Source organism: Eretmochelys imbricata, chromosome 6 (assembly GCF_965152235.1).
Source record: "Eretmochelys imbricata isolate rEreImb1 chromosome 6, rEreImb1.hap1, whole genome shotgun sequence".
NCBI lineage: Eukaryota > Metazoa > Chordata > Testudines > Cheloniidae > Eretmochelys > Eretmochelys imbricata.
The window spans coordinates 94,270,232-94,295,041 of NC_135577.1; the positions used below are offsets into that span (position 1 = coordinate 94,270,232).

At 43.0% G+C, this 24,810-nt stretch overlaps 1 protein-coding gene across 16 annotated transcripts in view; it reads left to right on the forward strand.

The window, feature by feature from the left end:
- Positions 1-24,810, forward strand: part of NRXN3 (neurexin 3) — a 1,334,999-nt gene that overhangs the window by 1,132,066 nt on the left and 178,123 nt on the right. The window lies entirely within an intron of this gene.

A 24,810-nucleotide genomic window follows, 5' to 3' on the forward strand; every position in this document is an offset into this window, starting at 1 on the left:
GGGCCCCTTTAAGAACAGGTGTTTGGGCCTGGTGGAGAGGATTGTCAGACCCTGCGGGGAAGGGGTCAGGTGGCTGCCTGATTAGCCCCGGATTCCTGGAAAGGCTGGAGGAACTCAGCTGAGGAAGGGAATCTACACTCCTCCTCCCCAGTCTTCTTACCTGAAGCAGGTAAGTTCTTGTGGCAAGGAAACTCCAAGGCAAATAACAAGTAAGAGGACTGGGGAGGAGCTGCCAGGACCAGGGAGACTTCAACAAGGAATCCCCTGGGTCAGGGGAAGTTTAGCTGCTGGAGTTATATTAAACTGTTATATTTTGAGGTTTGCTGAAGATTGTCAGTGCAATCCCTAAATGATGCCCTGAAGAAAGGGTCTGAACAGGGACTCGTGTTAATCCATCCTGGGGTGTGGAGACAGGCCAGGAGCTTACATGATTGTTCTTTGCAAGAGCTACAGTGTTTGGAGGGAGGGAGATTTGAAAAAAATATCTCTAAGCACAGAGATTTGGGTCTGATTCAAGCCTTCTGAAAAGCACCATTCCTTCACCTTTAGTGGAATGTACTTTCTTATTTTGAGTGAACTGTGCTGGAGGGTGGCTGTTTAGTGTGTTTAGTTTTACTTAACATTCTACAAGGAAAACTTTTTCTGAAATGCATGAGGATGTGTGTTCATAGCTTGACAAGTTCAGTATTATCACCAATGTTTAATAACACAGGGGCCTTCGAGCAGCTGTTGGAAGCATGCTGTCTCTAGGCCTTCCCCGTGTCCCTTGGTCCCACATGTCTTCTCTGAGACACAGCTTTATGTGTGCAACCAGCTGAGGGGTTTCAATAGGGAAAAGGAAAATAACAACCTCAGAATCACATCTAGCCAAGGCCTGGCCAAAAGAATGACTCAGAATGCACAGGGGAACCTTTGTCAAACAGACCTGTAATCTCATCTATCTATCTATCTATCTATCTATCTATCTATCTATCTATCTATCTATCTATCTCAGGTTAGTTTGTAGAGGTAGCACTGTGCCCTCTGCTTCTCATTAAAATGTTAACCATTTGATCACAGTCTGTAAGTACCTACATGGGGAAACATAAATTTGATAATGGGCTCTTCAGTCTAGCGGACAGAGATATAACAATATCTAATGCCAGGAAGTTGAAGCTAGACAAGTTCAGACAGGAAATAAGGGGTAAAATTTTTAACAGTGAGGGTAATTAATCAGTGAAACAACATACCAAATGTGGTGGATTGTCCATCACTGACAATTTTTAAATCAAGATTGTATGTTTTTCCGAAAGATCTGTTTTAGTAATTGTTTTGGGGAAGTTTTGTGGCCTGTGTTATACAGGAGGTCAGACTAGATGATCACAGTGGATCCTTTTGGCCTTGGACTTAATGTTTCCTTCCTATTTATTTTCAAGCTCTACCTCAAGGAAAATGAAAACATAAGATAGCGCTACAGGCAAAGAACCCACACCAACATTTCTTTCTTTCTGCCTCCTCCTGTCCCGTATTTTTGTAAATAGTTTGTGTTGCCTGCTCAGCATAGCTGTGGGAATAGACCACCAGTATTGGACAGCCAGTTGTGGCATTACCTTTTGGACCCCACAGGAATTTGTATGCCTCCTCAGAAGCATTTATCTGTCTGGGAAATGCCAGCCCTCCAAAGGGTGAATGGCAGTACTGAGTCATTGTTATGTAATTTCCAGGTTTTTTTAAAGTTGACGGTTTGCCCTCTGCTGTGAACCAGTCAGCACTCACTGTTTGGAGAGCTAGCGAAAGGTGCTGGAGTGACCACCCTGGTATCTACAGAACTTTATGCACAGAACAGGTCCAGCAGAGGCAGTAAGAGGGAGGAGGTTCCATCTCGTTGCACCGCCAGTGTGCCTGGGCACACCTGGGCAGATGATCTGTAAGGCTGAGAAGGCAATTCATTTTCCATGATTCACTCATTTCTGATTGCCAACAAAGTGGACAATTAGTATTGCTCTCATGCCGCTCTTTTGGCTTGAGCGCCCAGGCGCTAACAGTTTCACCAGAGATCCATTTCTGGACCTCTGGGGGATCTTTAAAAAGCCTCTCCATGCCAGATGGGAAATCTTTGCTCTTGCAGTGCATGTTAAATACCTTCAGGTAAGAACTTTTGAAGGAGACAAGTGTGTATTAGAGACGCTGGGGAACAGAATCAAATGGGTGAGGACTGAAGAATGTGGCAGAGAGAGGAGACACATGGGAGGAAGAAACAGTATCCCTGATGGGGTGCGGCACTATACAGGAGAAGAAAGGTGAATTAGAAAGTGGAGCAGCCACAGAGGGGCCTGGGACATGGAGCAGAGTTGGAGAAGGGGATCAGGACAGTGTCTATAGTGGCTGTGATTCCCTGCTGTGGGTTATAGAGGTACATCACACTGGTTCATGGGTTTCTATGATAGTCTATAAATTATTAGAGAATCTGGAGCTGGATTTCTGAATACTTTGATGGAATCCTGGTCCATTGTCAGACTTCTCTCCTCCACCCCCCTAATCCCAGTCACCATTATGCTTCTGCATATTGCCACTTGAGACTGAGGTTTCTAAAGCTCCAGTTTCCAAAGTTATCAGACAGACATCACCAGTTGGAATAGGATGTCAAGAAACAAGTCTGACATTTGCTGGTGGTATTTTATATGCATTTGATCTCAGCCAGCCCTGCCTCACCAGCTGCTGCTTACATGCAGCCAACAATCCTGTTCCAGGCCTTACCCTAAAAAATAGGAGCTCCTGCAAACCATGGCTTTCTGTTTTCCTCTTTCCAGGTGGACCTGAAAGGTGAGCACTAAGATGTTGGGGACCTTGAGATTTGGCCAGGCAGAGGGGGGTGGGGAAAGTGAGGAGGAGATGAACAGTCCAATCTGTCAGACCAATCTACCACCCATGATACTGTCTTGTTTTAAGTACTGTTGTCAGCTGTTTGCTGTTTCCCCCTTCCCTCCTCTTCCAGTTTCAAGCTCCTGATGCCATATGCTGCCACTCCTATCCTCTGCTTGCATGGAGTAGTACAGAAAGCAGGCTGCAGCCATTCATCACTCTTATCTCTCCTCTCCCTCTGTTTGTATTTCACACCATCAACCTGACCCCGTTTAACTGACTCCCCCAATCAGCCAGGCAAGTGAATTCACAGCCCAGGGCAGGCCAAAGGAGTGGAGATGGGATTCTGGTCATATACCTTACAGAAGTGTTGAGATGAGTCATATTTTGGTTTGTTTCCCTAAAATTGGTGTGCAGCTCTTTAAAGTTCAGTTTCTGTGGACTTGGGTGATATTTTGGGTTAAATATTTAGTATTGGGCCAAATCCTGAAATCCTTCCTCAAATCTAATGCAGTATGGGGCTGAATACAATGGCAGAATTGGGCCCATCCAGGGAACACTAGCAGAGTAACAAATGGGGAGTGTGGGGGGAGAGAAATGAATAGGAGCTCCTGGACAGTGAGACCATTATTATTTACTGAGCATCAACAGTATGGGGCCCTGTGTATTCTGTAATTCTGCAGCCGCACAATTTGCAATGGAATACAGCTTGCAGCAAAAGCATTCATCAGAATCTAATCTTTCATTTAAAACCAAAAATTTTCTATCCCTTTGTTTGCAAAGCAAAACTTTAAATATACAAATGGATGCAATGGTGAATTCTTGAATGTTCAGTCAGCTACAAATAATAACTCTGAGAGGAGTGATCTGTTCCATTCTTCCCAATGGGTTGTTGTTGCTGAAACTTAAAGTGGATAATGTAAATGTCAGCATTGATATGACAGTTGTTTGTGGCATTGTTCTAGCTTATTGGTACGAATATAGATCAATATTGATTTGATGTGGATATTTGATATTGAAATCGATACTAATTTCACATGATTTAGTTGGGGATTGGTCCTGCTTTGAGCAGGGGGTTGGACTGGATGACCTCCGGAGGTCCCTTCCACCCTGATAGTCTATGATTCTATGATCTGATTATCATAGCAGGAATATGATCCAAGCGTATCATCCCAAACTGTCTTTTACACCTTGCCAGGTGGGTTAATACTGGAAAGGCTCACAGTGAAAGTTTGCAACTGAGAGATTCGAATGGTGGATTGGCAGTAGAGGTGGCAGAAGAATTCATGCAGACAGGCTTTGAGAAGGCTACAGATGGGAGTCTTAGGAGGAGGGAGAAGGGACAGAGAGGTGGAGTAGGAGGAGGTAATAGCAGAGAGGTGGAATAGTCTACAACTTTGAAAGTAAGGATGAGAAATCTTGCCTTTGATATACAAGCTGACAGGAAGACAGTGGACAGATTCATAAGTGATAACGTGCCAACGGTAGGAGAAGAAAATGGACTTTAGCAGCAGTATTTAGATAGATATAGGTAGGATGTTGGCAAGGTAGCTAGGAAATGGCTGCAATAGTTAAGATCAAAGGATGGCCAAAGGTTTTAGCAGTGGAGTTTGAAAGATAAAATGCATTTTAGAGTTAAATGGCCAGGCTGAGTCAGACCAATGGTCCATCTAGTCCATAATCCTATCTCCCAACAGTAGCCAGTGCCAGATATTTCAGAGGGAGTGAACAGAACAGGGCAATTTATCAAGTGATCCATCCTTTGTCATCCAGTCCCAATTTCTAGCAGTCAGAGGTTTAGGGACACCTAGAGCCTGGTGTTGTATCCCTGACGATCTTGGCTAATAGCCATTGATAGACCTATCCTCCAGGAACTTATCTAATTCTTTTTTGAACCCAGTTATAGTTTTAGCCTTTACAACATCCCTTGGCAACAAGTTCCAGGTGTTGACTGTGTGTTGTATGAAGCACTTCCTTAGGTTTGTTTTAAACCTGCTGCCTATTAACTTCATTGGGTGATCCCTAGTCTATGTGTTTCTTGAGTTGCTGTAGAGAAGTCACAAGATTGGGTGGGAACCTGGACATAGAGGGAAAAAGTCTATGATGGGTACATGCACCAGGTCTAGAATGCCTTTGTTTGTGCCGTAGGCTAGGCAGAAGAAGAGAGGAACAGTGGTGGACATTTTATCATAGGGAAAGGGGAGATGGGATAATACAGAAAAGGGGGGAAAAAGTAGCTTCAGGCTGAAGATGTCCCTAAGCAATTTATTCCCGTGCTTAACAACCGTGACAGCTAGGAAGTTTTTCCTAATGTCCAGCCTAAACTGCCCTTTCTGCCCATTGCTTCTTGTCTTATCCTCAGAGGATAAGGAGAACAATTTGCCTCCCTCCTCCGTGTATCTACCTTTTATATACTCAAAGACTGTAATCATGTCCCCTCTCAGTCTTCTCATCTCTAGACTAAACAAACCCATTTTTTTTCAATCTTCTTTCATAGGTCATGTTTTCTAGAACTTTAATAATTTTTGTTGCTCTTCTCTGGACTTTCTCCAATTTGTCCATATCTTTCCTGAAATGTGGCGCCCAGAACTGGACACAGTACTCCAGTGAGGCTTAATCAGCTCAGAGTAGAGCGGAAGAATTATTTCTTGTGTCTTGCTTACAACACTCCTGCTAATACAGCCCAGAATAATGTTTGCTTTTTTTACAGGTGTTACACTGTTGACTCATATTTAGCTTGCTATGACTCCCAGATCCCTTTCCACAGTACTTCTTTCTAGGCAGTCATTTCCAATTTTGTATATGTGTAACTGATTGTTCCTTCCTAAGTGGAGTATTTTGCATTTGTCCTTATTGTCCATATTTATTTCAGATCATTTCTCCAGTTTGTCCAGATCATTTTGAATTTTAATCCTATCCTCCAAAGCTCTTGCAACCCCTCCCAGCTTGGTATCATCCACACGCTTTATACATGTACTCTCTATGCCATTATCTAAATAATTGATGACGATATTGAACAGAACCGGAACCAGGACTGATCTCTGCGGGATCTCACTTGATATGCTCTTCCATCTTGTCTGTGAATCACTGTTTACTACTCTCTGGGAAAGGTTTTCCAACCAGTTATGAATCCACCTTATAATAGCTCCACCTAGGTTGCATTTCCCTAGTTTGTTTATGAGAAGGTCATGCGAGACAGTACTGAAAGCCTTACTAAAGTCAGGATATACCACATCTACCGCTTCTCCCCTATCCACAAGGGTTGTTACCCTTTCGAAGAAAGTTATTAGGCTGGTCTGACAGGATTTGTTCTTGACAAATCCATTGTGACTGTTACTTATCACCTTATTATCTTCTAAGTGCCTGCAAATGAACTGCTTAATTATTTGCTCCATTTTCTTTCTGGGTACTGAAGCTAAGCTAACTGGTCTCTAATTCCCCAGTTGTCCTTATTTCCCCCCACCCTTTTAATAGATGGGCACTATATTTGCCCTTTCCCAGATAGATAATCGCTTATGGTCTCAGCTATTTCCTCAGTCAGCTTCTTGGGTATTCTAGGATGCATTTCATCAGGCCCTGGTGACTTGAAGATGTCTAACTTGTCCAAGTAATTTTTAACTTGTTCTCTCCCTATTTTAGACTCTGATCCTACCTCATTTTCACTGGCATTTGTTAATTTAGATGTCCAATTGCTACTAAACTTTTTGGTAAAAACTGAAACAAAAAAGTCATTTAGTACTTCTGCCACTTCCATATTTTCTGTTATTGTTTTTTTCCCCCTCATTGAATAACATGCCTACCCTGTCCTTTGTCTTCCTCTTGCTTCTAATGTAATGGGGAGTAAATAAGCTGCATCCTGAGTCCAGTCAGGCTCAGCAACTTAAATAGAGGCTGGGTTTCTCCTATAGAGGAGAGATGGGGATTGTGCTGCTCAGAAGCCAGGACAGAGGCTCTGGGGGAACTTAAGCCCTGACTCTATGTATATTTGTTTTGTGTTGTGGAATTTTCTTACTGTAAAACTGCTTGGCAGGAATGCAACAGCCAGAGACTCTTGCCAAGTTTGTATTATGTTGCTTATATAAGAACTCCTGAAATAAACCAGAAATCCTGCATGACTAGAAAAGGGACACTTCCCAGTAGGCTCAGGTAGACGGCATGTTATGTCCATGATTATTTTCTGTGTGGGAGAATGGAGAAGAAAACAACACCATAACTTCAAAACTCCTTTTCTCCTTTTTTTCATACTTTAGAGGAAAATTCTGCCTTTGGATGAGACTCATCATGTAGCATGTTTGGGGGATTACTTTCTGTGAGGTGTTGGGAGCTTGGGCTCCAGGGGATTCCAGCTCTGCTGAGCTGGCTTAGCTCCTCTAGATCCTTCCACTCTCTGAACCTGTGTGGGAAAGCAGCACAAGCTGAGTCAGCCTGCAGCTGTGTTTACTTGGGCAGCTTCTCTCTCTATGTTGTGGAACTCTCCCTTGGCTTAGTTTCTGGGGGAAGCCACAGTAGGGATGGCTCTGGGAATCGTCAGGACTCTTGCAGAAGCTGTGCTCTATAGAGGTCTGCAGGAAATAAAGGCAAGGGGTATCCTCACAGATGACTCTTGCCTCCAGATTTCCTTTATGGGTTAAGGGAACAGGGCACAGAAGGCCAGACTAGTGCAAGGAGATGTCAGTTTCATATCTGGATGCCAGCCCACATCTGGCCTTTCCCTTCACCTCAAGGTGTAGGAAGAGGAGATGTGAAGAAAAATCTTTGCTTCAAACACAAATATTTTGGGTAACTTGTAGAAGAATAAAGGGAAATGATGAAAAAGGGTTGAAGCCTGGAGAAAGAGATTTGTATGCGTGTGTGAGAAATGATTGAGCCTCCTCATGGTATCAAAGTTCTTGCCACAAAAGCCAGCTGATTCAGAGTAGAGGCTTGAAACTGTCCCACACTTATCTTGTTCCTGCAGAGAGACACGACATAAGGTATATTACAGTACTCTGTGTGCAAATATAATCTACTTGAAAGTTGTTACAGTGTGGTGGAGAATGTTGGCTGGATTCTAAATATATTTCTGGAGAGAAAAATCCTCCCATTTCTAGGAAATGTTAAAAAAAATACACAATAGCTACCGTTTATGCAGGACCTACATTGAAACAATATGCAGTACTCATAACTGCTTCTGAGAGCTCTGCTCTAATAATAAGAGTTAATTGATACAATGGTTCCTCACCACTTGACCAGCACTACTAGTGTTCTTATTATTACTGCAGGTTTCCATTGATTGCTATGACATGCTCCCTCCCTATCTTAAGAATGAGCCGTTAGGGTTGGGCCTCGGTGTGCTGCTCCTATCTCTCTGATGGAGTCTCCATCATTGTAGATTTTTAAGGGCAGGTTAGACATACACCTGTCAGGGATGTTCTAGATGATACTTAGTCCTGCTATGAGTGCAGAGAGCTGGACTAGATGGCCTCTTGTGGTCCCTTCCAGTTCTATGATTCTATAATTGTGAGTGTTCCCTGAGCTGACTCAGGAGCTTTCCTGAGGGTTCGTTCTCTCTCTGTCTCTCTTTCGCACGCACGCATGCCACTTTCTGTCTGTACCCTTGTTAAAAGGGGAGTGGGTGCAAGGATTAGGGAAGGCAGAGAGGCAGTCCAGGAAAATTGGAGGCTTTCATCCAGGCTTGAAATCATCTAAATATAAAATGTGAAATTGAGTTTTCCAGGTCTATAAAAGCCTCTCTGTTAGACAGTGAAGGCCAAAGTTGGGGCTACTATTCCCATATCTCCTTCAGATATATTTCTCATATCACACACACCTCCTATGAAGTTGCAAAAGTCTGCAAGAGAGAGAACCCATTTGGGGTGTGCATCATTAGAACTATTGCTGCAGGTCTCCCAATCCAATCTACATTTTTTGGCACTCATTCAAAAACCAAGGTCATTCTTTAACAAGAAACTTTGTTAAAAACAATCAGAACTGAAAATGTGTTTGTTTGGAGTCAGCCTAATACCCCTAAATAATGTTACACTTTCTCTTTACAAAAATTCTATATCTTACAAAAAACAAACTTTGGAAAGGGTAGAAATGAACATTTAAAGGAGCTAACCAGTATTTACACTGTTATATGGTTCTTCATTACTCACTACATCGCCTGTTTTAAGCTACTTAACCCCTTGCTTTGTTTTCGTAAAGAAAACACGTTTCTGTATTTACAATATATTGTTGATTTTATATACAGTTTATGAAATGTGTTATGAAGATTTCAAAGGGAACATAGTCCCTGGGTACTTTGTTACATCAGTGTTCCATAAGTTTTCTCACAATGGAATAGAAGGATATTTTTATGACTTGAAATGATTGATTTGTTTGGTGTGCTAAAATGTGTTGATGACATGCTGCTGTAGGTTTATGTAGGTACTTTTCCTCATAAATCAATTGCTTCAGCCAGCTCATCATTTTTTGTTGTTTTTCCTCTGAATTCTCTCCTGTTTGTCAATATTCTTTTTTGTAATGAAGTGCCCAAACAGAATGCAATATTCCAATTGTGATCTCACCAGAACCATACTGAAAAACTATTGCATTTCTGCTCTGTGACAAACTACCTTTGAGTAAACATTATTATAATGATAACTCCATAACTCAACAATGCTGTTTATGAGGAAGGGCTATAGTTTGTAGCCCAGCATTACAGTTTGCAGAAGCAAATTCAAATTGATTAACATTGTCAAAAGCCATCTGCACCTTGCCCCTATTTTTCCTTCTATATTGTGGTTATTTGGTCTGTGACAAATGGACATGTCTTTACCCCTCCGATCAGGTGTCTTCATTTTTATGATTTCTCCCAGACAAGTGCTTATTTTTCAACCAGGGCATGGGCTGAGACAGACAGGTCTGATTGTTATAATAGAGTGGATCATGCATTCCCTGCCGTCACACAGACACCCAACAATTGTGTTGAACCTCTTGATAGGGAAGCCTAGCAGTTAAAGCATTATGCAGTACATTCCATACCACCTATAAATAGAAGTCTTTCTTGCTGTATTTTGAGCAACCGCCAGTTCAGCTTCTGTCAGCCTCAATTGTCTGAAACTGTCTGAGGGTGGTTTACACCCTCCCTGACAGCACTCTAAGATGGATGTGGAGATTTTCTCCATCAGGATCTTTGTTTCTGAAGCGGTCACTGGTTCCTATCTGAAGCCAACACTCAGGTCAATAGCACCACAGTCTTTTCCTTGGCAACTAGATGTGACATCTTTAGCAAATAGATCACAGCTTCAGATGGGAAATAAGCTCCAGGGTAACACTTGGACACAGAAATAAGCAGGCCCATGCTTTTAGCCAAATAACTCCAGTAATGAAGAATGGGAGTAGCAAAGTAAAGAGAAGATGAGACAGAGAAGCAGAATTATTTCTAAATAGAATCAGAAATGGGCCCAGAGTTCAGACCCAGACCTTAAACTGTTCCAAAGTTAAATGTGTTTCTATTGTGTTGGTTCAGCCTATTAGGGACATAAAGGCCAGCTGCAAAATTTAGATCTGGGGGTTTGGGAAGTTCAGATCTGGGGCTGTAGTTCAGATCATGTCTAAAAAGAATGTTTATCAATATTTTCTAGGAGGCATCAGTAGGTATTTAAAGCTACTGTGTATATTAAAAGGGGTTCAGTCCCTGATTAAACACTTCCTGATCTGTTAGATGCCACCATAGGGTGGGTCTCTATAAAGTATATAATCAATTGTGGGAACAAATAGACCATCTAAACAATCCTCTCACTTGTGAGTTAAGAGGTAGGTATTGTACTTTCATGACTCCTCTTGCGTTCTGGTTACTTCAGCATGCTGTCAATTCTATTGAAATCTTCACTTGCCTTTGGCAGTTACAAAGCAGGTTGATAATCTCACAGGTGGATCCTCACCAGCTGTTTGCAAAAGTTGTTTTTCCAAAATCATGTGGCCTAAACACAGTTGAGTTTATTTTTGCCAGAGTTTACTGCTTTGCTGTTGCCTGGCAATAAATTAATCCTGCCAGAGGTCCTGGGATTAAATAATTTCCTTGGGGGGGAAGATGACTGGGTGGTGAATGGCAACAGAAAAGTCTTCATTTCAAGCATACAGATGATTAAGCTGTTCGCCTGGCTTCCTTTCTATGGAGTGAGCTAAGGGATTTTGGGCATCAGCGGTTTCCAGACTTTCCCTAGTAGATGTAGAATTTAGCAAAAGTGAGTATGTGTGCCACAACGTTCCCATGGCTCCTAGCAAACAGAGATGAGGGGCGCTCACTGCAGGTCTAGTCACTAATACTGATACTATACAGCTGAACTAAATGATTATTTTAAATTGTGTGTATTATGGCAGCACCTAGAAGCCCCAACTGAGATCAGGGACCCATTGTTCTGGGTGTAGTACAAACATACAATATATTAAGATGAAGCATTTACAGTCTAAAGTAAAGGAGTACTTGTGACACCTTAGAGACTAGCCAATTTATTTGAGCATAAGCTTTCGTGAGCTACAGCTCACTTCATCGGATGCATACTGTGGAAACTGCAGAAGACATTATATACACAGAGACCATGAAACAATACCTCCTCCCACCCCACTCTCAGAGAAGTCTTCTGCAGTTTCCACAGTATGCATCCGACGAAGTGAGCTTGTGGGGTGGGAGGAGGTATTGTTTCATGGTCTCTGTGTATATAATGTCTTCTGCAGTTTCCACAGTATGCATCCGATGAAGTGAGCTGTAGCTCACGAAAGCTCATGCTCAGATAAATTGGTTAGTCTCTAAGGTGCCACAAGTACTCCTTTTCTTTTTGCGAATAGAGACTAACACGGCTGTTACTCTGAAACCTGTCATTTACAGTCTAAATAGACAAAATGTGGAAGAGGACACAGACATGAAGTGACTTGCCCAGGATTACACAGCAGATCAGTGGTAAAGCCAGAAATGGAACCTGACTTACAGTCAAGTGCCCTATCCAGTAGAGACCATATTGCCTCTCTATAAGCAAGTCAGCATCTGCAAGGTGCAGGGTTGGCCTTGCTACGAGGCAAACTGAGGTGGCTGCCTCAGCTGCCAGACTGTCGAGGGGGCACCACTAGGACCCAGAAGGTAGAAAATTGTGTCTGTTGCTGGTACATATGTATTCTCTCTGCTCTAGATGCACAGAGATGGTGGAGCCCTGCGCTGGAGGAAGGAGGGCACAAGAGACATAACAGGCAGGCAGGAGGAAAGGTGAGAGGGAATAACAGAAAGCAGCAGGAGCTGCAGGGAGAGAGAGGAGGAGGAGCCTCTTATTTACCTCTCTAGCACCCCCAGGAGCCTGGACTGATTAACACCAGCTTCTCAGGGAGCTTCCTGTTTCCTGCTGCTTCCCTGAACCCACTTGAGGAGAACAGGCAGTCAACTGAAGTAGTAGGAGCCAGTTAGGCCCTTAAGACGCTGATATCTTCCCTCATTCAGGCCCTGCTACCAGCCTGCTTATTTGTCCTCTTCAACTGAGCATTGAGAGCCACTATAGCTGGCACGGAACAGCAGTCATGAGTGAAAGAAGAAAACACCCCTCTGGGGCAACATTCAGAAAAAGAAAGAAAGCAAAGGAATCTTTTCTATCTAAGCAGGAAGGAGCTCTCCTGAGATACATAGACACAAATGTTCACAGTGAGCCTTTCGACCCCAGTGAGGATGTGAGTGGTAATGAGATGCCTGATCTTCCAGTTAGTCAGAGTGCAGGTGACCTGGCAGCTACTGCAACATCCATATCTCCATCTCAAATGGATGTAACTATGCACATTCCTGAAGAAAAGTGTAGATCAGAGAAGAGTGTGGTGGAGGCGCAAGAAACAGCTGCTGCTGAGTTTAGTTCCTTAAGTCTAGATGACCCAGGACTGTGGACCCACTTGAGCAGTAGCCTGAGGGACTTCCTTGTACTGCCTGGGCCACAGCAAGTGAAAAACCTCATGTTCCCCAAAGACAATGAAAATAGAAGTTTCCATCCAATGCATTACTGGCGTGAAATTCCCACTGGTGACAAAGTGGAGAGGCCATGGCTTATGTACTCAAAAACCTAGAATGCTGCATATTGTTTTTGTTGCAAACTCTTCCAGTCTAATGTTCCAGCCACACTGGGTTTTACAGGAACAAAGGACTGGAAGAATCTGGCTAGAAATCTGGCATGCCATGAGAAGGCAGCAAATCACCAGAGAGTATTCCATAGGTGGAAAGAGCTTGAGATGAGACTAAGGTTAAAGGCCACCACAGATGAACAGCATCAAGAGAAGATTGCATCAGAGTCTCTTTACTGGCAAAATGTTCTGAAAAGTCTCATTGCCATTGTGAGAATGCTTGCTACCCAAAACCTAGCACTGCGTGGCACTTCAGATCAGCCGTAGGTGCCAAACAATGGAAACTTCCTTAAAATTGTAGAGCTGATGGTTGAGTTTGATGCTGTACTCCAGGAGCATCTAAGAAGAGTTACCACCCAAGAAACGTACACACCACGACCTTGAAAAAACAATACAAAATGAGATCATACAGTTACTGGCAACAAAAGTCAAACAGAAGATTCTGGCAGATCTGAAGTCAGCAAGATATTACTGTTATTCTGGACTGCGTACCTGACATCAGCCGTACAGAACAGATTACTTTAATGGTGCGTTTTGTAACAACAACAGAACCTAGTGAAAATGTCCCTGCAATGGTGACTGTCAGAGAGCATTTTCTAGAATCTATTGACATTGATGATACTACAGGAGCTGGTATGACGAATGTGCTTCTTAACAAGCTGGAAGATATGGGAATTGCAGTAGCTGACATGAGAGGTCAGGGCTACCATAATGGTGCCAACATGAGAGGAAAGAAAGGAGGAATGCAGACACGGATCTGAGAGTTAAATCCTTGAGCTTTTTTTGTCCCATGTAGTTCTCATTCATTGAACTTGGTGGTCAGTGATGCAGCGTCAGCTTCTAGTGAGGCTGCTGAATTTTTTAATTTAATTCAAAGCATCTATGTATTTTTCTCTACATCAACTCATCAATGGCAAATTTTGAAGCAACATCTGGGAACATCCTCTCTGATACTGAATCCACTGTGTGCCACACGATGGGAAAGTCAAGTGGAGGCGATAAAGCCTATCAAACACCAAATTGGGAAGATAGGTGATGCCATAGTTGCCATTATGGAGGATAATGCTACGACAGGAACTGTTCATGGGAGAACAGTGGCAGAGGGAAATGGAATCACCAGAAACATAGATAACTTCAAATTTCTGTGTGGCTTAGTGTTGTGGCATGACATACTGTTTGAAATAAATGTTGTAAGCCAGAGACTCCAAGGTGTTGACCTTGATATATCTGGAGCAATGAAACAACTGGACAAAGCAAAGTCATACCTACAGTCTTACCGGTCAGATGAGGGATTTCAAAATGTTATGAAGAGTGCAGAGGAACTTCACACTGAAGCTATTTTCCCACCCATTCAAGAATACAAGAGTCACTCAAGAAGAACACATTTTGATTACAAGGCATGGGATAATCCCATAAGAGACCCAAACAACAATTCAAAGTTGAATTCTTTAACCAGGTGCTAGATTGTGCAATACAGTCAGTTGAAGAACGTTTCATGCAGCTCAAGGAACACAGCAGTATATCTGGGAAATTGTATGATACTCTGAAACTCCTTACAATACCTGAAGAAGACCTAAACTAGCAATGCAGGGCACTAGAGACAGTGTGGACACATGATGACATGCCCAATATTGATGCGAGTGAGTTAGGTGATGAACTGAAAGCCTTTCAAGATACATTTCAGCAGGATCAACTTCAAAGGTTGTTCTGGAATATATGTGCACAAATAAGATGACCAACCTCTTTCGAAATGCTTTTGTTGCTCTGCGCATACTTCTAACGCTTCCTGTAACAGTTCCCAGTGGAGAGCGCAGCTTCTCCAAGCTGAAGTTAATAAAAACTCATCTACGCTCCACAATGACACAGGAGAGGCTGGTCGGCCTTGCAACCATCTCAATAGAGCATGACCTGGCCCAGACTGTGGACCTTCAGGAAGCAGTTCAAATCTTTGCAACCCAGAAAGCACCACTTTGATTATTCAAACAGATAAAAAAGCCAGTGTTTACTATGCAGACAAAAAAAGTTGCATTTGCTGTTCAGGCGTTTGAAGGTTAACTGTTACTTAAAATTTTTGAACAAGGCATTTTAAGATGTTAGTTCTCCTTTATTGGGGTAGGTAGCAGAGCAGTACCATGAGAGGAGTAGAACAGGAAGAAGGCAAAATTGAGAACTTTCAAAGTTTTGGCCCAAGCAAGGGGGTACGGGGGCGTCATTTGAGCTCCCTGCCTCAGGTGCCAAAATGTTGTGGGCCGGCCCTGGCAAGGTGTGATGCTGCATTGACAGAACTGTATTATCAGAAGTATGGAAACTTCTTGCACCAAATTCATTGCTGCTCTAATTCGATTGACTTAATTTGTGAATCTTGCTCCATAGACTGCACTGGTGCAGAAAGGTCTTAACAAGGCACTGGGGATCTGACCCAACAAAATGTAGCGCCCATCGCTACTTATCTTTCAGTTACTGGAAAATCATAGGCACAATACAGTACTCAATTAGCCACCCCAGGACCTGGTAAACTTTTACCAGAATTGTTTTTAGCTTGTCTCTCTAGTCACAGCACAGCGTTGCAAGGATTGATTTGTCTGAGATGACTAAAATGGACTCCTATTAGGCAGAAAGTCCCCCCCCCCCCAAAAAAAAAAAAAAAGACAGAGAATAATAGGAGTAATATAGGAGAGGAAATTGAAACACTAGTGGCAGGAGGTAGGAACAATAAGAACCTTAGATTCACATCTCATGTGTTGTTCCAGGTGCATTCCTGGACATTGAACATAAGAACGGCCATACTGGGTCAGACCAATGGACCCTCTAGCCCATTATCATGTCTTCCGACAGTGGTCAGGGCCAGATGCTTCAGAGGGAGTGAACAGAACAGGGCAATTTATCGAGTGATCCATCCTGCCATCCAGTCCCAGCTTCTGGCAGTCAGAGACATATGGACACCGAGTATGGAGTTGTGTCCCTGACCATCTTGTCTAATAGCCATTGATGGACCTATCCTCCAGGAACTTAACTAATTCTTTTTTGAACCCAGTTATAGTTTTGGCCTTGACAACATCCTTTGACAGCAAGTTCCACAGGTTGACTGTGCATTGTATGAAGAAGTACTTCCTTGTTTGCTTTAAACCTGCTGCCTATTAATTTCATTGCGTGAACCCTGCTTCTTGTGTTTTGTGAAGGGGTAAATAGCACTTCCTCATTCACTTTCTTCACTTCTTTCATGATTTTATAGACCTCGATCATATACCCCCTTTTGTCTTACTTTTCCAAGCTGAGCAGTCTCAGGTTTTTTCCTCTCTTCATATGGAAGCTGTTCCATACCCTTAATCATTTTTGTTGCCCTATCCTTTCCATTTCTAATGTATCTTTTTTTGAGATGGGGTGACCAGAACTGCACACAGTATTCAAGGCTTGGGCGTACCATAGATTTATATAGTGACATTATGATATTTTCTGTCTTATTATCTATCCCTTTCCTAATGACTTCACATTGAGATGATATTTGGTCAGAGCATTTTTAAGGATCAGGAAGAAGACCTTGTTGTGAGATGGTAAATTCCTGCGTTCCAGTATGTGATGTTATTGGCTTCAATGGTGATTTTAGTTAGTACTCTTTACTCTGTGTATAAGAAAACTGCCAAGTGATAAATAATGTAGAGGACAGGGCACTGACACTGAGCAGTCTGGATCAGTTGGTAAACTGGGCTCAAACAAATGTGTTTCAATAGAGCCAAATGTAAAATTACGCAGCTAGGAACAAAGAATGCAAGCCATACTTACTGAATGAGAGACTCCATCCTGGGAGCCATGCGTCTGAAAAGGACATGAGGGTCATGGTGAGTAATCAGCTGAACATGAGCTTCCAGTGCAACACTGTGGCCAAAAGGGCGAATGCAATCCTTGGAGGAATCAGTAGGGAATATTTTTGTATTTGGGACTGGTATGACTGCTGCTCAAGTACTGTGTCCAGTTCTGGTGTCCATCATTCAAGAAGGATGTTGATAAATTGGAGTAGGTTCAGAAAAGAGGCACGAGAATGATTAAAGGATTGGAAAACTTGCCTTATAAGTTATAGACTCAGACTAATCTGTCTAGTTTGACAAAGAGAAGGTTATAGGGTGCTTGATTACATGCTATACATACCTACATGGGGAATAGAAATGTATTTAATAGAGGGCTCCTCAACATTGCAGAAAGTGATATTACAAGATCCAGTGGCTGGAAGTTGAAGCTAGACAAAATCAGATAAGAAATTGGGTGCAAATTTTGAATAGTGAGGATAAGTAACCATTTGAATAATTTACTAAATTTTGATGTGGATTCTCCATCACTGGCATTTTTACATCAAGATAGGATGCTAAAGATATGCTCTAGTTCAAACAAGAATTAATTGAGCGAATTCATGTGGCCTTTATTGCAATGGCCCCTTTTGGTTGTATAACCTCTCAATCTGTGAAAAGTGCTCCCTTTAAAAGCAATTTCTAAAAGGGGTTGTAATTCCTACTTATTATATCTCATAAAAATTGACCAATCAAAACCAGTATCTGATAGCCCATATGTACACTCTACCTCTCACCTAAAAATTGTTTTGATCTCTTTCTAGAACACCAGGGGGTCTTGGAAATCCCTAATCAAAGTTATTTTACTTCAGATAAATTCCAGGTTCTGTAATTCCTTTGATACCATTCTGTGTTTTTGTTAATGATTTTACGCACAAAACTTATAGGTGAAAATGATCTTCCTACCACCTTTCAGCCACTGAAGTCTTTAGTCTTAACTGTGATTCAACATAACAAATACACCTGTCACCCAAAGTGTGCAGTTTTTCATACCCTGAGTGGTGTTTTCAGACCTATCTCCAGGTGATAATGAGAATGGCATCAAAAGTGGCCGGATTGTAGCATCAGCAGAAATCATATGCTTTGTACTGAATGTAGACTCCCCAAATCCACTGAAAAAAATACCTAGGAAATAAATACCTGTTCAGAAATGTATCCAGTTAAAGTTACTGCTCAGAAAGACTCACTAAGCATAGAACTGAATTCTGCTTTCCCAGTCAATAGGAAAAACTCTGAGTTGCATCTTAGAGTGATAAAGGTTCCCATAAAACTACTTGACATTGTAGTAATTAGTGTGTGGGCCTGTCGTGGAATGTCTATAACTTCAGTTGCACCGGCTGCTTTACTGCATTTAGCATCATGGTGCAAAGTCCCGCAAACCAAAGAAAGAAAGTGATATGCCAGCTGGACTAAAATTTAACAGCCAGTCACAAAAAGAAAAAAAACCTTACAAAAATGAAGCGGAAAAAAATCCCAAAGAGGAGAAATAAAAGTACTTCAGACTCTGTTTAAAATAGATTTCAGAAATGAGGAGACAGAAGAAAGGAGCTATTCTGAGGAACAGCGATGCCTCTCATTATAAGAGAAATGAAGCGACTTTTGTGACCTTAGAGGGTGGGGGAATTAATGTGTGTGCGCCGGTGTGAGTTAAGGGAGTCCTCATACAAGAAGCTTGTTGTATTACCAAAGGCCTCATATCACAATGGAAGGAGAGCAGCATAATCAGCAGAGATCTTCAGACAGAGGTAATTAGCGGTATTGTCTGCTAGGTTTCAGTTGATGTCTAGTCATGCTGGAACCTGACAAAGAGGAGGGAGGAGAGAATCTATACTGTTGCAGGTACTGTCAAACCTGTGAGAGCAGGGAAACACAGTAATCCTGGAATGCTTGTTGGGTCTTGGCTTATTTTTTAAATAACTGTTCCTCAGGTCTTTGATTTCAGAAAAAAAGGTACTGGGATAAGTTCTGCTGTCAATTGCATCAGTATAAATCCAGAGTAATTTCACCGAATTCAATATTGTGGATTTACACTGGTGTAGCTGGGAGTAGAATTTGTTCCATTGTCTGGAGGCCTGGTGGGTGCGCTCTCATGACTCAAGACCAAGTGCTTTCCCTACACACAAGGATCAGCCATTTACTTTCAGTCTGAATAATTTTAGTTTTAGGTTAAGGAAAATAAGAAATCAAGATAGCTCCATGAGAGAGCACAGTGCATGTGTGTGTCCTCTAATGTGCTCCAACTGCTTTGCTTTATAAATTGGCTTCTCCCCCCACCACCACCACCATGCTCCCTTTCAGATAATAAAGGTACAGAACCGACAAAACAAAATCCTGACAGTTATGTAGTGACATATGCCACACATAACATTTACATAAAAAGAGGATCTAATTCTCCTGTGGGGAAAAATCCATGGGAATGGTAGAGCCAGCCACAGAAAATGCTCCTTCATATACTCTCCTCAGAGAGAAAGAACTTGCAGGACTGAAGGGGAGGCAGGGTATTTAGGCTTGCAAAGTGGAAGGGCCTCCGATGCCCCTTGCATGGCAGATCCCCTCACCGAGGAGGGGTTTTTTGCAAGAGGCACAGGGTTGTGGGTTTGCAAATCAGTAGAATATGGGTTCCCACAGTGATCTCATTCTGCTCTGCTCACCAGTCCCATTCCACTGTCCTACTCACAAGCAGCACTGTTTCTTTCTGTGCCCGCATTAGTTCTTCCAGGCTTCATTCTCCTCCATTAACTATTGCTGAGGAAAGAATATTGCCCTTAATTCGTTAAGAAATCATCTCCTCCTGCTTAGTTCTCATTCACTCTTTGTAATGCAGTTTCTTTTCAGACTATTATGTCATCACAAATATTAGAATAGTACCTAGCACTTATATAGTGTTTTTCATCCCCAGAGCTTATAATGGTGGCTGAATATATCATTAGAAAAATTAAAAAAGGAAAAATTGAGGCACAGAGAATTTAAATGAGTCGCCCAAAGTCATACAGTGTGTCAGAGCAGGGAGTAATATCCAAGTGTCCTAACTCCAGTCTTATGCCCTAACCACTGCACAGTTACTATAGTGGTTGTTCAAAATCTTTTGGACACTGTACATACATACAGGAAATTGTTTCCCTAAAGAACTTACTCTGAAAGCCAAAAAAAATAAAGGCTTTGAGGAAGGGGATACAGCCAGCAAGCAGTATGGTAAAGGGTATGACTGGTATGTTTATCGCTAGTACTATGTACTTTCTTTTATACGTATAATTTATCCACAACTGCCCCTTTGCTGCGCCTTAATTGCATGCCTGATTTCTTATAGGCTTCACAGCGGAAATTGGTGTTCAGGAGGGCTATGATTCTGAAGAAGGGGTAACACAACTTTCTCGGGTGACAATTTTAGGAGGCAGTGCAATAGGAAGAGATGATTTCTTGAAGAACTACTTTAAGAATCTTCTCTGATACAGCAGCCTTAGAAACAAAGAAGGAAAGCCAGAGAAATACAGATTGGATACCGTATTCACCACATTATTTTCAAATAAAAGTGTTTCAAAGTTTTCCTTGTGGTTTTGCCAGCTCTTTACATTCACTCAGAGTTTTCAAGAAAATGACACAGGTAAATCAATAGATGGATTCTCACCTGCCTGGGACACCCAGGTAAACATTGATGTAGAGAGAAGAAAGATGTAGGCTACCTATTAAATGCTCATAGGCCCTCTGAGAATGTGCTTTGTGTGTGCTCAATGCTGCTGTGTATTCAGCTTTCCTTTTGTTTTGTGGGGTTTTTTGTTCAAGACAAAACAAATGTTAGAAATATTGGCACTGAGATAAATCATTCCTTGGCAGTCACAGCACTGCTGGTCTGTTTAATCTCAGCGTTTGGAAATTTGTAGCGGGAAAAAAATCTAATAACTAAATGTATGGGAAAAGCGAAGGAGACTGAACCCAACTGGATTAAGATCATGAAGTGGGTGTTCATTTTAGTGGTAGAGCCTGTCTTTCAAAGCCCAGGGGATGGACAGTTTTATAAAATAGTTGGACTGAGACTCTGGAGAGCTCAGATCTCTTTCCTGCTCTGCCACAGACTGACCTTGGGTAAATTGCTCAGTCTCTCATGCCTCATAACGAGGCATGGTAGTCCAGAAGAATGTGTTCGGTAATGGGAATGAACTGTTCCAGTCCTAGCTTTGACACTCTAAGGATAGGTCTACACTACACACTTTCATTGGTGGTGTGTAGTGTACGTATATGCATAACCCCCCTCGCGTGGGTATAAATAGCAGTGTAGACCGTGAGGGAAGGATTAGGTGAGTAAAGAAATGCATGAAGAGTGCGGATATGTATCCGAGTACATATCCTACGTGGCTCTCTACTCCCTCAAACTATGCCTTCCCATCTACCCTGTTATTTGTTAGCAGTGCAGTGTCCCGTTACCTCCCTACTGCTGGAGCTTTTCCCTGCTGCTCCCCTCTGCCAGAGCCTTTCACTGACACATATAGCTACACACCATAGTGTGGATCCAGCCTGCTTTTCACTGCGGCATGTAGCTACTCATACACTACACGTTGCCGCCAATGGTTTGTAGTGTAGACATAGCCTGAATATGTCACTTAATCTCTCAGGGCCTCTGGTTTTTTTCCATCTGTAATATGGGAAAACTAATGGTCGTTCACTTTTTTGCTAAGTGCTTTAAATTCATTGGATAAAAAAGAGCAATGTACATGTAAGTGTTATTAACCGGCCAGATCTTGAGGTCTGTATTAAAGCTGGGTTTGATACCCTTGCTCTTGTGGATAGTACCTTACTCTGTGACTAGTCCTGTAAATATGAGTGGAACTATGTGAGCAGTAAGGCACTACTCTGTGTGAGTAAGGGTGAGAAAATCTGGCCCTCAATGTCTAGGCAAAGCTCCCTCAAACAAAACTCTTGTTGAAGAGTCACTGGGATTTTTTGAGTACGGACTGAATAGACCTGAGGAGGAGCCTCCTGAATTGGCCCATTATTATATAGTTCTGACCTCCTGGTGCCAACATGGGCAAGAAACAAAAGCATCAGGATACTGTGAGAAGGACTGTACTTCTTCTGGATGTTGGGAGAGAGAACTCAGTTCATTTTAAAGCAACCCCCTCTTCCAAAGTAGATTGTGTGGAGAGCTATCACCAGCCTTTCTAGACTGAGAGAAGGTTGATTCTTTGAGTCCAACACAGGAGAAATACAAGATGTTACTGTAAGACCCCTCCTCCCCTGCACAGAAAAGGATAAGAATTCTATAAGCAGCACCCTGCAAAATCAGTCAGATGGGGCCAATCACCAGGGGTTTGATTATCTGGTCAATACTTGCTCTTTGAACTTCATTATCTCAGAGCAAGTAACCACTCTATTTCCAAGTGGATGCTAATTACCAGAGAAAGAGGCAAATAAATGATTTGGCAGCATCGTATTGATTCTTACCCATTGGTCAATCATTTGCTAGCAAACAGATAATCTTATTCGTCAAGAAAATGGCTGTTGTGATCACCAACGAGAATTGAAATGGACTGGAGATGAAATAATTCTGTCTTCCTTAATGGAATGAAAGTTTCCAGCTTTAACTGGTGAGCAAGGGGAGGAAGTCTTTAAACACAGCTACTTCATTCATTCTCAAGGTCCAGCTTTTCTTAAAGTTATCCTCCATGGGCATCTCCTTTGCCATATCACACTATCCTGTGCTGATTATCATCACACGAGATTGGTGTGTGTATGTGAAGAAGTGGCAGCCCATCCATCCAGTGCTTTGGGGAAAACAGATAAGAGAGATCCTTCCAGGAGGTAAATCTATAAGCATCCAGTCTGCATGCTTGTGAGATCATTCTGTTGAGATCAGTAGGTATATATGTAGGAGAGCTTGCCATTTTGGGGAGAAAGTGATGATAACAGGACATTTTATCAGTCACAATGCTAAATTTTAATACTCAAACCTCAGTCCAGTTTCCTTAATGGCCAGCTTGTGTTTCAAGGAAATTGTTTAGGATTTTTATATAACTGGCAGCCCACTGCTGTAAAACAAAAAAATATTAGGAGTGGAAGAAAACAGGAGGAATGTGTCAGACCTATAAGACCAAGGGGAATGGGGCTGTGGGCAGGGCTAGTTAGAAAACAAGAATCCCACTTCCTGAAATATTTCGAGATTCAAAATTTGGTTTTGTTCCTATGTGAAATATTTTGCAAAACATGAGAACGAGACTCTCTCCCTCCCTAAAATAGCCAATATTCCAGTGGTTAAGGCACTCACCTGGGATGCGGGAGACCTAGATTTAAGGCCCCTGTTCTGCCCGATTCAGAGCAGGCACTTGAACCCTGTTCTCCCTCATCCCTGGTGAGCGCCCTAACTGCTGAGCTTTTGGCTAGTCTGGGGAATTGCTCTGAACCCTATCCAATATCTAAGAACGTTTTGTCAGGACCAGTATGTTTCATTTTTGACAAATTGGTACTTTTAGCAAAAAAGTTTTGTTGAAAAATTCTCAACCAGCTCTAGGTGTCAGGGGGCTGGTACAGGGTATGCAGGAGAGAGTCTGAAGGAGGTGTGGGGAGAATTGGGGGGAATGTCTGTGAGAGGTGTCAAGCATGGGGGAACTTAGGGTATGGGAGGAATCTGAGACCAGGCTCAGAAATATCAAGTGTGGAGAATCAGGGGAAGGGATTCTGCAACTGTTGAAAATTTCTTAAATGAATGTGGTGATGGTAATTGGATTGACAGCCTTGAAAGCTGAATCCTTCTTTGTCCAGAGAGCAAACCTAGAACAGTCAGTGAGTAGTGTCAAGCCCCAGCTCTTAATGTGTCTCAGCCCTGCTTGGGGAGAGGGGAAATTCACTCGCCACAGGCCATTCCAACCTTGGTCTCTCTGCTGAAACAGCCAACGGGAAGACCACTTTGTGATGCGGGTACCTCACAATTGGACTGCATTTGCCATAGGACAGACTTTAGGTCACTGCCAAGCTGGGCCGATTTGAACCTGTGCAAGTCTCCATATTATATTTATGACCCACAGTATCATCCAGTCCCCCGGTAGAACAGATGGTGAAGGGAAATGTTGAAGCATAGCAGCTGTAAACTACAAAAACTGCATGTGCCGCCTCCCTCAGTTAAGTATTAATGTATAATCCAATCTACTGTGATTAGCATTTACATCCTACAGCAGAGGTGGGCAAACTTTTTGGTCTGAGGGCCACATCAGGGTTCCAAAACTATGGAGGACTGGGTAGGGAAGGCGGTGCCTCCCCAAACAGCCTGGCCCTCACCCTCTATCCGCCCCCTCCCACGTCCCGCCCCCTGACTGACCCCCTCAGAACCCCCAACCCATCCCCCCTCCCCGCTCCTTGTCCCCTGTCTGCCCCCTCGCCGGAATCCCCCCCCAACTACCCCCCGGTACCCCACCCCCTAAACAACCCCAACTGCTCCCTGTCCCCTGACTGCCCCAAACCCTATCCACACCCCCGCCCCCTGACAGACCCCCCAGGACTCCCATGCCTATCCAACCCCACTGCTCTTCCCCATCCCCTGACCGCCCTCTGCCCCATCCAACCGCCCCCTGCTCTCTGTCCCCTGACTGCCCCCTGGGAGTCCCTGCTCCTTATCCAACCTCCCTGCCCCCTTAGCATGCCACTCAGAGCAGCAGCAGCTCACAGCCCCGCCACCCAGAGCACTGGCAGCTCAGCGAGCAGAGGCTGCGGGGGAGGGAGAACAGCAGGGGAGGGGCTGGGGGCTAGCCTTCCTGGCCAGGAGCTCAAGGGCTGGGTAGGACGGTCCCGCGGGCCATAGTTTGCTCACCTCTGTCCTGCAGTGACAGGCAGTCCGGAAGTACCTAAAATAGATATAAATAAATGTACAGCCTTAACCTACAGTACATTTTGGGTTGTGATCTCTTCATAGTTCATAAGCTAAGAATGGTTGAATCAGGGAATTGCATGGATGGGAATCATAAAAAACAAACAAAACAAAAAAACCCTACCCACCACCACCCTCACACAGCGTGCTACAGGAAATGGTGTTGCT